This window comes from Struthio camelus, chromosome 3 (genome assembly GCF_040807025.1).
Source record: "Struthio camelus isolate bStrCam1 chromosome 3, bStrCam1.hap1, whole genome shotgun sequence".
NCBI lineage: Eukaryota > Metazoa > Chordata > Aves > Struthioniformes > Struthionidae > Struthio > Struthio camelus.
Genome location: NC_090944.1, coordinates 116,248,430 through 116,262,642, shown reverse-complemented (window position 1 = coordinate 116,262,642; position 14,213 = coordinate 116,248,430). Strand labels below are relative to the sequence as shown.

The following is a 14,213-nucleotide window of genomic DNA, read 5'->3' as shown; positions in this document are numbered from 1 at the left end:
CAAAATATATTATATGGACTCCTTTAGCAGAGCTTCCTGTCCTTTCATAGTATTGAGTTAGTCAGTACCAGATGACTAGGTATATTGTAGAGACACTAATAAAAATTCTATACTTAAGATACATCAGGATTTGCATTGAACAGGTCTTGAATTATTGCATTGCCTGAAAATGTATAGAGTTTGAGATATCTGAGAGTCTCTTAGGGTATTTGGGTCATGAATTCATTTTTCCAAATAAAGGATTGAAGTAGCATTTTTCTAGATTTTGAACAGATTCTAGATTTTGAAATTCTCACCAAATCTGTCACTCCTTTGACCAAAATTTGTAGTACTTACTAGCTTCAAAATTTGTAAAAATGTCAACATTTTCTTATGTGAAATATACAACCCCCTCCCCTTTTTTTTTGTTTTGCTAAAAGCTTTGAGGCTTTCTTATTGAGAACTCACCATTTCTAGCTGAACAACAACAACAACAACAAAAGACAATGAATCTGAGTGATGCTGGGCTGGGAAAATAATGGCGTCTAGCATCTTGTTATCGTGACACATTGAGCAGAGTCCCCTCAGACCCCACTCTCTGAAGGTAGGTAAGTGTTGTTACAGTTGTGCTCATTGATTAATGCAGTGGGTTGGCACGTGGACGAACTGGGTTCTATTCTTGGCTCCTGCCACAGACTTCCTATGTGCTGATGAACTAGTCTTTTAGACCAAAGCTTTTTCTTTATGAGAATTTCCTTGCATTTTAAATCTGTGGGGAATTAAATGGAAAGGACATTTAGATTCGCTTCCCCACCTCCTTCAGTAATAGATGAAGTGGGGAGGATATAGAAACATGTTTAAAAGATCAAATCAATGCACTCATTTTGTAACCAGGAACTAAAGGGAACAAGCTTCTTTTTTTAAAAATGCACATCTGCTTTTTTCCCCCCATCTCCCTCTCACATAAATCAAAATCAGTCTTTGAGAGATTAATTGTGGAGTCCACATCTCAAAACTACATAGCCAAGGACTAGAAAAAAAAGCATAATATTGACTAATAAAACTATCTGGCTGTACAAACCTTCAAAATCAAGAAATTGCCTGTTTACACGTTCTTCTGCCATGTATCTTAATTAGCTCCACAAATAACATTGCCTGCTTTCACTTTCCCATCTATTAATTAGTCCCATACTATTCTGCAGTGAACAGTGAGAAAATAGGCGCTCTGCATTCGTTGTGTTGTAGTACAAGACATTACTTTCATTCCGACCTGAGGAGAAAGAAAGCCCTCATGCGCCTTATGAGATCATAGCTGTCTTGTAAGGCCTGTGGATTTGCTTTACCTCTATATAAGGAAGAACTTAATGTTCTGAACACGCACATGTGCTTACACACACACATATACACACCAAATTAATAAGTCTAAAATACAGAACTGTGACCAGCTCAAGGGTGTTCCACTATATTTAAACTAGTGTTAAGGGAGGAAAGAGCCTGGGAGAGCAGAAGCTTTTTTTTTTTTTTTAATTGCTCCTATACTTAATTAAGGCAGAGTAAGGCACTGAGAATTTTTGTTTTCCCCTCGTTCTCTGGTTAAAAAGAACTAATAACAAGGAGGAAAGAAACACTAGTTTGAACTCAATCTACTTTTTAAGGGCAACACCCAAATTTCCTTAAGTTAAGTATGAGTCCAGATAGCTAGTAGATTCACCCACAAAATTACCATTGCTCCTGCAGTCCTTTTCAGATGAGATAAGTTCCTTTTCTGATAAGGCATGTGTATGAACTTGTTAAATGAGCCCATAATTAACAGACTTTTAACATCTAGAACTCCAAATACATTAAAATTTTATTGTCTTGAGGGTGTTGATCTGTGAAAGCAGGTGATTTCTAAGGGTATCACTCATGCAGGTAAGCTTTCTGACTGACCTGAGTATTCAGTACAGTTTGGATATTTTCTAGCCAAGTGAAAACTATCTAACCTACTATCAGTATTTCTGCTGTTAATGGTTTTAGTTTTATTCTCTGGAGATCATATTTGAATTGTGGGAATTGAAATGAAACTGGTGGACTTGCCTACTGCTGTTTTATATCATCAAAAAAAACCACAGCCCACCTTGTTGTAGTAGTTGTAGACTCAAGGTAGTCTGTGTTCAGAACAAAAAGATTTGGAGAGACTGGAAAGTAGGGATTTATGGCACGGCATCAAAGTGAAGGTAGGTAACTGCTGCAATACCCACCCTCAAGGAAAATGTTATCCCGCGTAGTCCTGAGTTTCCACAAGTCTAACTTACTATGACAGCAGTTTTTCAACATCTCTCCAGTGAATAAAAGTTCAATCTGAGGCTCTGTCTGTTGTTTCATCCTGATTAGGAAAAATGATTGAGTTTAGGCCAGGCATAGCTAATGCATCTTAATGTATCTTAATACAGACAAAGTCTGTATACCCACCTTCGAGTTTAGATCATGTTTCCCCTCATGGCTTCTGAGAGTCTTTACCAATCTATCATGAGAACTTTCAGTCCCTCACTTAAAAAAGAATACTTGCAGAATTCAGTATGCCAAATTTATATAATTAAAATAAAAGTATACTCTCTTCCCCCTGTACTTTATCCAGGTCACTCCATGTATCATTGAAATTAGGTTAAAAGGTCATTCAAAGAAGGCTACGTAGTGTATAGTATGAAGGTTGTTCTTTCAGATTCATAAAGTGATCTGATTTCATTTTGAGTTCCCAATTGATGTTTGTTTTTATTTAAAATGTCTGTAAGGGTAACTGTTCAGAATGTACTATCCAAGATAATAGCATTAACTGGCATGCCTGCAAAATCAATAATAGTAACAAAAATATACCTCTACTGATTAAGAGTGACATAAAATAAATTTGTTAACTAAAACAGATGAAGTCAACAGTTTGAAAGCACATCTTAAATACGTAAGTGCAGTTCATAGCTCTTATTTTAACTTTCAGATAATTTTTTGAAAAGAAGCTTTGAAAATTTGCGTTATATTTCTTTCCATGTGAGAAGGTAGGCAAAAGTAACCTAGAAAGTATTTTACTCCCTCTAATAGGGTGCTCACCCACAAAAATAAACCTAGTAACAAATTTGTAGTGGACTTCACCAAGAGAAAGTAATTGAAAATGCTAATTCAGAGTCCGTAGACTAGCTTCAAAGAACAGGTCGTTGTCGTCAGGCTTCATGAGAAACAGCAGAGCAGAAATAAAAATAGATCATTGACCAAAAATATCCTTTTCCAGCTCAGTCATTGAAAGAACTGTATCTTTTTTTTTTAATCATATATACAGCTCATTTCAAAGCTAACCAAAAAGGGTCTAACTCCAAGGTCAAGTACTCTGGAGGGTTTTTTTGTTTGTTGTTTGCTGTGGATGTTTTTGAGGGCAAGAGTGTTTACAGTGAAGGAGAAGAGCAGTTTGCAAAAATATAAAGCCTTGAATTGTGTCTTTGAGCCAGGTATGCAAGCATGCATTCATAGAGCTATGACCAGCAACAGGACACCTGTATCCCAGTTATGCCACTTCCAAAAACTATAGATTCATGCTGCAGCTTCTTGAGTTTTTTTTCTGCACTGACTCATGGATTTTAGACTTAGCATAAATATCTGAATATGTGTACCACATACACCAGTGGCCCTGTGTTAACGTTCAATTGAGTTGATTATTAGTTTTCTTCACGTAAGAAGTCTAAAGCCTATTGGGACCTGAATGAGAACACTCTGGGCAGTCACCAGGCAACATGAAGACACAGACGAGCCCTGTGGCCAGTTATTCTTTCTCTCATTTTGAGGGAAAAATGAAGCAACTTAGCAGTTAATTCAGAGGTCTCTAAACAGTCTGATGTTCAGTTTTGGGAGATGCTGCAGTTGAGGTCAGATTGCTGACCTCATAACCTATAGATCAGGTTTTTTGTGGTGGTGTTATATACATAGTTGAAAGTCATGGAAATGCTCAGTCTCTATAGATAATTGCTATATTCCGTTTAGCTGTGGGGATAAGACTGTTAAAATGTACGTCTTCTCCAGAAGGGTAGAGAGTGCCCCAAAGAACTGAGTTTCCCTGTGCATGGGTAGATGGATGACTGGAGGCTAGCAGTAAGGTTCTTAGTGTACTGTGCGGGTAAGACGTAAGACATGAGTTCCTTATTTCTTACCATGTCAAAACAGACTGAGGGTCAGAAGGGTATCCAGCATGCTCGGTGGCAGACCTGCAACAGGAGTTCACCCGCCAACCCTCGAGTCCCTGTAATGAGAGAAATGAAAGGGGCTCCACTGCTCTTCTGCACCTGAAGGAGAGGATCCTCCCAGGGTATTCAGACAGACATGCAGCTCCGAGTGAGGTGCTGTGTGCAGCGGTGTGCACCCGAGGCAGCCTAGCTGCAGCTCGGTGGAGCTTGGTCTCAGGCAGCAGCGGCTAGTCAACAGCCTGGGATCCCAGCTTAGTAGTTTACAATGAGCTGCTGCAGTGTAAGCACTCCGGTATGCACAAAGTCCTACCCACTGAGACAGATCTTCAGCTTATATAAACCATTTTTGCTTAGGTGAGGGCCGGCATGTCATACTAGCCACTTACTTTTGCTGAAATGAAAGTTTGGCCAAGCTTTGCTTGTTCCACTTTGTTCCTGTGGCATATCACGGTGGAGAGATATGTTTGGGAGGCTACTAGAGACGCATCAGACATTGTGCAAAATGCTTATTCATCCTAGCTCCTTATTGTAGTACATAAACAAAGCTTGAAGTAGAGGTATAAAATAAAATGGAGTATTGACAGGAGACACAAAATTATGAAGATTCTAGTTCAAGACTATCAGAGATAATGATATCTAAACACCTTAACCTCAAACTCATTAGTCTCACATATCTCAATCAATATGGATTCTCTCAGAAATCAATTTTCAGCCGCAAATATGATTGTTAAATAATTCACAAGTTACAGGCCTTCGGGCAAGAAGAGGTTAGAGAAGCAGAAGGAAAGTGGTGATCTCGACCTGAGATACGATTTCAATTAAAAGAGGAGAGCACCTGTAAAACATAGTTTTATGTTCAAGGTGTCAAAGTGTTGTTTAAAGAAAAGAGGATTATAAATGTAAATTATGATCTTAAGTGATATGGTGTTTAAAACACATTCTTATATTCCTTACATTAACAGAAAGAATCCATTGAATTGATCAGCAAGGAATGCTCCATTTTAAAAATCTCAACCAGTACTACTGGCTTCATTTCTTTTATGTGTTTACTTTTGCTGTTTATTTCTGTCAGTGTTATGCAGCTAATTTACTATGAAATCTCAGTGAAAGGCAGAAACGGTGCAAAACTTTAGGAGATTTTATCAGATTTTTTAGAATATTTCTGATCAAAGGCATTACAATTTATGCCTACTTTTAATTTTTTTCCTCATGACTGCCTGGTTTCATACCTGCATTTTCATATTAACTGTCAGGTGAATGAAAGCTATTAGCAGGAACATTATTTTAGAGATATACAGATCAAGATAAGAGAAGTCTTATTAGGTGGGATGGTCCTAGGATCCCAGACCTTTTCTCAGAGCCTTATCATGCCAGTTGCAGCACATGGAAAAATTTTTATTGATCTGCTGAATCTTGGCTCTAGCCCTAATTATGCTTGGGTAAACTTGGAATCACTTCGCTGAAGTAAATGGTACAACAACTGTATTAGATTAACTTGAATATTCATATTCAGACCCTGAATTCTTAGGATTTGTGTCTTAGTTTCGATGTCCATAGATGCAAGCTGTAGTTTTAACACAATTTAAAAACCATAATTTAATTAAAAATATTTACTAACCTAATTATTTCTATACTAGACATCTCTTTGAAGTAATTATAATGATACATTTTAATCTGATGTTATCTGTTACTCTGCCAGAGATTTTTCAATGGGCATAATTTGGATAAATATCAAGCACTCCAAATGCATTTGAATTCAACCCAGGTCAATAATGGTGTTACTATATGAAGGCCCTCAATGGGTTTAGTCAAATGAGCTGGTGAGCTTATTCCAGTTTTGACAGCACTTAGATGCTCTAACGTCAGAGGCCAGTATAACAATTCAAGCTGACATGAGAACTGCAGTGAAAAGGTACCCTTTAATGAGACACAACTGATGCTTTCTGTAAAGATCTACATACATTCTCATTCTTCACAGTGATCTGGGCTAAGGCCCATTGGTTTGGAGTTGCCATACATACGGCAAAATGTGAGGGCTCCCTGTGTTTTTAGTTTCTTTCCAGAGAATTGCACCCCTCATGGTTGGCTGGCTCTCGGGTGTCTCTCTCCTCCACAAAGTTTCAGTTACATTAAAAAAAAAGAAAACAGAAAAGCTCAACTGAAATACTTCTCCCCAAAACTCGGAAACACCATGTAAAATGAATTCACCATCTTTAACGTTGTTCAAAACATGAAAAAGAATTATCTTTAAAATAGAGAAAGAACAGTTCAACTAATGGTGTCCTTTCTGTAAAATTATATGAAACTTTTCTTTAGCGGGAGATACATGACGGAATAAAGGGGCTCTGACTCCCTTGGGTGTGGATAATGAACAAGCAGTGATAAGAAGTGAAAGGCAGCGCCTGACTGCTGGTGAGCAGGAGGAGAATACCAAGGGGTTGAGTGGAGATAGTGTTGTTTCCTAGAGATAGGAGAAAGGTTTGACCCCCCTCACCCCTTTATCTTCTCAGCTTACTTTAAAAAAGAAAATATATGTGCATGAATATTGTTATGGCCTGAGCCCACATCCCAAGAAAGAAAAAGAGGGGTCGAGGGAAAGAATTTGTTTACTGCTATGAAATTATAGCCAATCTTAGTAAAAGACAAAATTTGAAGAATTCAGTCAAAGATAAGCTGAAGTAAGTGTAACATATAGTGTATGCTTATGTTACTCTCCTTTTCTAAATCTGGGTTTGTGCTGAATGAACTTTCTTCTTAAAAATATATTTTGAAATGTGATTAGTGGTGAACGTCAGTGAAATTTATTGTACTATTAAAATCCTATTGGGTCTTTGTTTATGAAATGTATTTTCCTGTATTTGAGGTTTAGGGAGGCTTTATAATGAGGCTGTGAAGATTCATGGTCCCTTTTCTGCAGCTTAATTTAGGCTCTATATCAAATATGTAAAATAACATTATATCTTCCTGCAGCCTCTGTGTGTGATACATTTTTGTATTATTTCCCTGCCAATGTTATTTCTTTTACAAATGCAGAGCTGGAAAATGGTGACAAACTGACAAGCTTAGCTTTCCATTGTTTTCTAGGCTAGAAAGAGTAAATCTGAAAGATAGTGTGGTCATTTTCTCTCAGATTTTATTAAGGTGAGACAAATGTTCATGGCCACACAAAAACATGCTCCCCAAAGAGTGCATTATTCTTCTTTTAAAGTGGTTAATAGACAGCCTACCAGTGAAATTTGTGAGGAACTTGTTCAGTAGCCTGCTGTCCTTGTTGCTGACTGAAAATTTCTACCCGCCAGCTCGAGACACCTGAAAATAAATGTTCCCATTGGAAAGTACCATGGTGCCACCCAGCAATATGCCAATGACCTGACAGTGAGTTTTACCGTTAGAGTTGTAGCTGAAGAAAACTCTAGTCCTCAGATGTAATGAACGTCAGGTGAGGGTGATGGCAGTGTCAAGGTGTTATTTTGATCTTCACAGAGTTGTTGCGCTCTCCTCCTCGCTTCTGCGTATCGCTGAGCACCTCTCATGAGGTGCCACGATCCTTCGATGCAGAGAAGACAGGATGAGGTAGGATCGGTCCCCAGGTGGTTTCAGTCTCTTGCAGAGGCCTGGCATGTCTGTCCCAGGGACTTTCTATGGTGTGTGACTCAGTGGAACACCACATACTGCTCTTTTCCATGACTTTGGAAGAATCTTTCATTCCTCTGTTGTCTTGTGCAATGGATTATTTACCTCTCAACGTTCAAATCCTCCCTGAGATTCAAGCACACTGAGAGTGGTAGATAGGTCTCTCTGGGCACAATTGGTCTCCATTCTTCAAATATCCTTTTTACTAACTCAGGCAAATGGTTGTCTTGGCACATAAGCAGGAGCTAAGTTTCTGAAGGACGGAAGTGTAGAAAGAATAAGGTAAAATGTTCCCATTTATTATAGGTGCATTCTTAAGAACAAGACAAGGACATTGCTTCAGAGTTATGTTGGTGTAATTTAAATTAGAATTTTGCCCCAGCAGTCTATATGAAAACTGATAAAGATCAATTTTGTTACCTCAAAGAAAACTGAAATATCAGCAAATTGATCTCCTCTTGCTTACACTGATATAAACCAAGAGTAATCCCACTGAAGGCAGTGGAATGACATAATGTAAAACTCTTGTTCTCTGATCAAGCCCCAAAGTCTTTGGAAGCAGAAGCTTTCATTTTCCAGTATGTTTTGGGTATGTAGGAGTGGTTAGGGAATGAAATGATCAGATCCGTCTCTAAGATCTCTACTAACAATATGTCCCTGCTTTGTTTCTTGACAAAAATTGTTCATAGTCTTGTCTTTGAATCCTGCCTTTGTTATGTTCAATAAATTGTTTAGCCAGAAAAACAAATCTTTAGGGCTAAGCTTTCCTTTTCAGATGTGTCCTGGGATGTCAAGAGAACAAAGCTCCGTTAATTGTTCCTTATTCAAGATGCATAGCATGACATTATAATACTCCGACTATATTCATTAGGCAAAACAATTGCAATAATTATCTTATAAAAAGTCAGGCAGGGTAATTTCTTTTAAAATGAGGAAAATCTCCAGAGGAGATTCTGTTCCAGTTTTGTTTTTGTTTGTTTATTTTTGGCTGAATGGTTTTAAATAGAAATTACTGAGGTGTCAGTGACCTCTGGGTTCAATTGAATTAAGACATTTAAATGAAGTTTAAGCAATATTGGTATTTGCTGGGAGGTAGAAAATTGTGTCCGTGAAACATACTGCAAAAATGCCACCAATGTAAATTTCGTTTTGAAGCCATGGCAAAAAAACCAGTCAGTGGAGGGTTTTTAAGGATTTCAGCAAGGCCCTGGAAATACGGGGAAACATCTCAGTCTTAACCAACCTCAGGATGTTCTTGTTTCTGATGCTTTTACACATGATTGGTTTTCTTGTGTGTCTCTGGAGACTTATAAAGGGAAAAAACTAAAAAAAAGCAGTAGCCTTCCCTCTCCTGAATTTTCTTTTGCTTCCCAGTCTCATGTTATTCCCAAGTATTAGCAAGACCTTGTATCTGTGTAATATTACTCATAATAGGCACAGATGAAGGGCATGCTGATAGCCAAGCATTTGAGAAATCATATAGTCATTTTTACTGGACACCATGATAATTATCCATCAAAAATTAGGGCTATTGCTAGCAAGCCAAGACTCTCCTTCTTTGGATTCACTACTGTAGTTTCTAGAAGACACCAACAGTACTGTGAAATTAATTCAATGCTAGGATGCAGCTGCATTGATCTTTCTGATGTCATTGCCCTAAATTATTATAGGATACAAGTAAAATATTGGCCTGGAATACATATGAGCAAAGACATGATCCATGAGTAATTCTTCTCGTTCTAATAATGAATTAGTAGACTTTTTTTTTTCTTTGAGAAATATACATGTATTTTGATTTTCATAAGATTTGTGTTTTATTTTTAATTTTGAAAGGGGCCTTGTAGCCAGGAAATAGATCACTGACAGAGAAGAGATGGCTAGAAGCTGATCCTATACTCTTTTATTTAAATTCATGAATAATTTTCACTTGTAAGGTTTGCCCATTGACGTCCATAGTACTTCTTGGGTGAGACAGGATCACTCAAAAAAAGGTTTACAGGTCTAGGATCTAGTATGCATTATTATGGGATCATTTCCTGATACATTTCCTTTTTTACTTATTACTCACTAATTTTATAGGTTCTATTTTCTGCCAGAAAAGGTTGTTACATCATTAGTAATGGAGCTTATTATTGCTTTTATTATTTGAATTATATCTGAAAAAGCTGGAAGGTGTATTAATTTCCTTGGGAGCATTTAAATTAAAATATAGTGGAGTCTTTGAGTTATACTCTGTATAATTTTAAAATAATTTTGGCATTTTTTCCCCTCTGGCAAGTGAAGCCTTTAACCTTACGGGACTTTGATTTACAGCGACACCACACTCTTTTCAAAGGCAACATTATTATGTCACTGATACTGAAATGGTGAAGGGAAAAATAAGCAGAAAGTAATTAAGGGACAAAAATTTTTACAGTAGAGCAAGCTTGACTCAGAAACTAAGGCCCTATCCTGCTCAGTTTACTCAGACAAATAGTCCTGCTGCATCTCATTCAGATATGCAGCACTAGCATAAACCCAGCAGAAACCTTGAATGAAGTCACCATTGTAACTGAGATTAGAATCTAACGGGGACAGAATTATGCATGGGTATGTGGAGGAAGGAAGAGACTGCCCAAAATGTTCATTTAATTTGAATATGTATAGGAAGAGAATGAAAGCACTGGGCCAAATTCTGCTCTCATTTACATTAACGCAGACCCACAAAGTCCATTGAGGGTAGAATTTGGTCTGACATGAGCACAAACTAACTTTTACATTTGCCAGATTCTTATTTGCTCACAGCATGTGGCCAACTAGAAATATAAATAAATCAAATCTGTTTCTAGGAAGAATCTAGCAACCCTTTGAAACTTTCCTTCTTTGCATTACAAGAAAAGAAGGGGTAGAGAAAGGGGAGAGGATGGAGGGTTACATAAATGAGAGCAGGTGCGGTCGTGCAGAAGTAACTATTCAGCATATGTAAGTGCAGTTGGAAAATCATTGTCTTGCAGAGAATACTTGAAATTGGTCCCTAATGGCCTTGGTTTTTGTCATATGGTCTTGATTATCAGGCTAAAATTGCATTGCCGATGCCTTTAGTGCGAACAAGATGGATGAATAATTATTACGTGCGCTGAATACCTTTCTGCAAGGAGGAACCGGGACATCCCCTGGTCACCGTAGCTACCATTTCACCTTGCTGTCAGGAAAACAGCAAGTGGCCAATTCATCACTTTCTCATTGTTTTTAAAATATATGTTTATAATAACACATGCTCATACCTGCATTCAGAATGGGCAATGCAAACCCCCAACGTTGTGAGGAATAAATGCAAGACCCGGTTATTTCTAGGATTAAGGGGGTGAAGTCCCAAAGTGCTTTGTGTTCGTGCAAATCTCTGCAACAGTGTTTAGGAGCAAAATGAGTTTCTAGCATATAAAATAAGCACGTGCAAGATACCCAAAAGTAGTTTAGGCCACCACTGAGATATGCGTTACTATCTTTTTACTTCTTATCACTTAAAAACTTACTTCCTGGTGCCTACCTCTGTCTCCATTAGTCATTACTACTATAACAACAGAAGTACTAGTAATGAGGTTAACAAAAATCTTATTGCTAGCACTAAGAGTAATTCTCTGTGGTATTGAAAAGATTGTTCCATCCCCTGCTTGCCACTCCACAGAAAGGAAAATGTGATCGTAAGGTTCAGAACCGCTCTAAGATCCATGACCGTGACCACACTGCTCATCCATCACCAGAATATTTACATTAAGTCACGGCTGGGTGTGACTGCTGCTTACTCTCCATGCAGTCCTTTGCAGTACTGGCAATTAGTTATGAGATCCACCGGTTCCTAAGCATTGTACATTGAACTTCCTTGTAGCCACAAACAGAGCACAACAAACTGCACTTCCTCTTGGCATGTGCTCAGAAGAGTTATGTGTGTGCAGGGTACAAGGTTTTCAGGACAAGATTTCCAGTGTCTGCAGGTTTTCTGATTAATTGCCTGATGCCATTTGCCGTTAGAACCCTAATGAGGTACCAAAAAAATAGTTTTGATTAAATAATCAGACAATCACCCCAACTATTCAGGTCTACTGATTGTCTGTTACCAGTTGTTTTAGCAGTGGCTGCCTATTATGGGGTTAAAAAAAAGGCAAGTGGGTAGTTTAAATTTGAGGAAACGAAAGAAAAAGGTAATAAAAATCACATTTAGAAGAGCAGGTTTTAACTATATTTTAGTATCTTCTGTCTTCTGTATCTGCAAGTACTCTTCCTGGGTGAGCAAATTAATCATTTTTAGATATTTCCTTTGAACTTATGTACGTTTTATACCTATTTTACAGATGGCTAAACTCAAGCACAGCATATCCCTACACTGAAAACAAAACAAAACTTGTAGCTAAATGTGGTTAAACACGATCCTATGATGTATGATTGATCAGATAAACAGCTGGAGTTAAACCTGAAGAGGAGCCTGAAAGGAAGCACAAGCTGCTAGTCCGAGTAAATCATCAGTTATGTGATATTCAGTGCTGTTTTCTCTCATTAGCTGTGTTAGATTATCTGGTCCAAACTACAGATCTTTTTTTTTCCCCCTTAGAGTACCAAAAGTACCTACAGAAAAGCCAAGTGACCTAAAGTAAGTGCCAAAACATGATGTGAGAATATGAGTTCACTTCCATATCCTTGGTAACAAAAAATACCTGTTAGACATTAAGCATACAGGCAAAGATTCAAGCTGTTGCTCAGTTCAACATTTGCTGCACCTAAAAGGAGGTGTCTGACACCCAGAAGTCATGCAGAAATAAATGCAAAAGTCATGGAGAAAGAGGTGAAGTAAGCAAAAAAGAACCTAACTCTGAGGCCCCTGAGGAGAGGGCTTATTGAGAGAGATGCGGAACTAGTCCTTTATTCTGGCTCTTGTTCCAAATACTTTTATCTAAGGATTTTTAAGTGCAAAATGTACAGGTAGTTCCAGGAACATGGATGTAACCCTCAAGTCCCCCTGTCCTTGGATCGAGACTCTGAATCTCGTTTGCTCTTCTCCCGACTCTGAACTGAGCAGTGCTCTCTGCGCAATAGCCTACTTCCAGGAAGAGATGTAGTGCATACCCTCACACCCTCTGCCTGTATCCTAGTGTTTGCAGAGCACTCAAGGTAGGAGGGCCCCTGGGGAGGGCCCAGAAACCCAACCTCCTAAGCAATCCCTGCATAAGTACACTAATGCATGAGGCTACTTATAGCAAAAGTTGGGTAGCGGCCCAGCCCTGCTGCTGCAGGGCGTTGCCAAAGTTCCCAGCTGCAAAGATGCATATGGTACCTTGCTGCCTTTCCAAACATGTTGCGTCCTGATGAACAGTCTTTGGTAAAATCATACAGTGCCTCATGGTAAAATTTAATGGAAACATCCTGCTATTGATATAAGTCTAACCATATATAACCATATATATCAGAGTCAGACCCACTATATATTATGTCTAAAGATGCTATTGATATATGAGAAAAAAGACAGAGATAAAATGTGGGTAGTTTTTCATGTCCTAGGGTTTTCTTTTCTAATAGAAAAAGCTGAATTGATTGCATCATATGAGCCCTGATTTAGCTTTTAAAAAAAGAACTGAAAGCTAAAAATGGCCCAACAAAACTGAAATGCTGTCACAAGCTAGTGAGATCAATAACCTAGAAAAAAAAAAAAGAAGAAAAGTTCTTGAGTGACAGCGTAAAAATGGGAAATTTGAATACATCTATATCGTTGCATTTTGCTCCGTTGTGTATTACATAAAATACACTTTGGCAGTGTGTTTCCAGGCAATCCAGAAGGTGATTTATTAGTAACCCTGAATTTGTGTTTGTGTTCCAAACTGTAAACTACTATTTTATAGCAATATTTCTATATTAAGGTATCAATGCTAGAAGTGCTACCTAAGCTTAACTTTACCAATATAACTCAAAATGTAGTTTATAGTGCTATAAATAGTAACATTGGTATTGACACTTGCAGCAGCATCTAAGTCCCTGGAAAGCTGCTTCTGACGCTAAGTGAAAATGGAAGGAGTTGACAGTGTGTTTATACATACTAGGGAGTACAAACAGTACTTCATGGTTCTCGTTGTTGAGGTTTGCTTGCCTTTTTGCTAAAGCGTATTTAACTATGCAGTGACATTGCTCAGTACTCCAATTAAAAAAAACAGTGTTAACCTATAGTATTGATATTGTACTGATGATAGACAATTTTTGCTCTATAATTAAATCTTAACCCTATGCATAAAAATTTTGACTAGCATAATGCACACTGTCTGTTGTTTGTTGGGGACTGATCATGAATGATGCTCTGTCACTTTGATCATACTAGATCACATACTTCAAGTCCCTTCCATGTTTTTTGGAGTCTTCTGGATTCTCAGTAAAATCAAT

General features: G+C 38.0%; 1 protein-coding gene across 15 annotated transcripts in view; it reads left to right on the top strand.

Annotated features, from left to right (window-relative positions):
- The window catches only part of ESRRG (estrogen related receptor gamma), a 413,394-nt gene that overhangs the window by 85,291 nt on the left and 313,890 nt on the right, over positions 1–14,213 (top strand). Inside the window, exon 1 of one of the 15 annotated variants that reach the window (XM_068939856.1) lies at positions 562–583. The exons of the other annotated variants lie outside the window; for them this stretch is intronic. The gene's annotated coding sequence lies outside the window, so the exon portion shown is untranslated. Of the gene's footprint in view, positions 1–561; positions 584–14,213 lie in introns of those variants that run through there. 15 annotated transcript variants of the gene reach the window in all.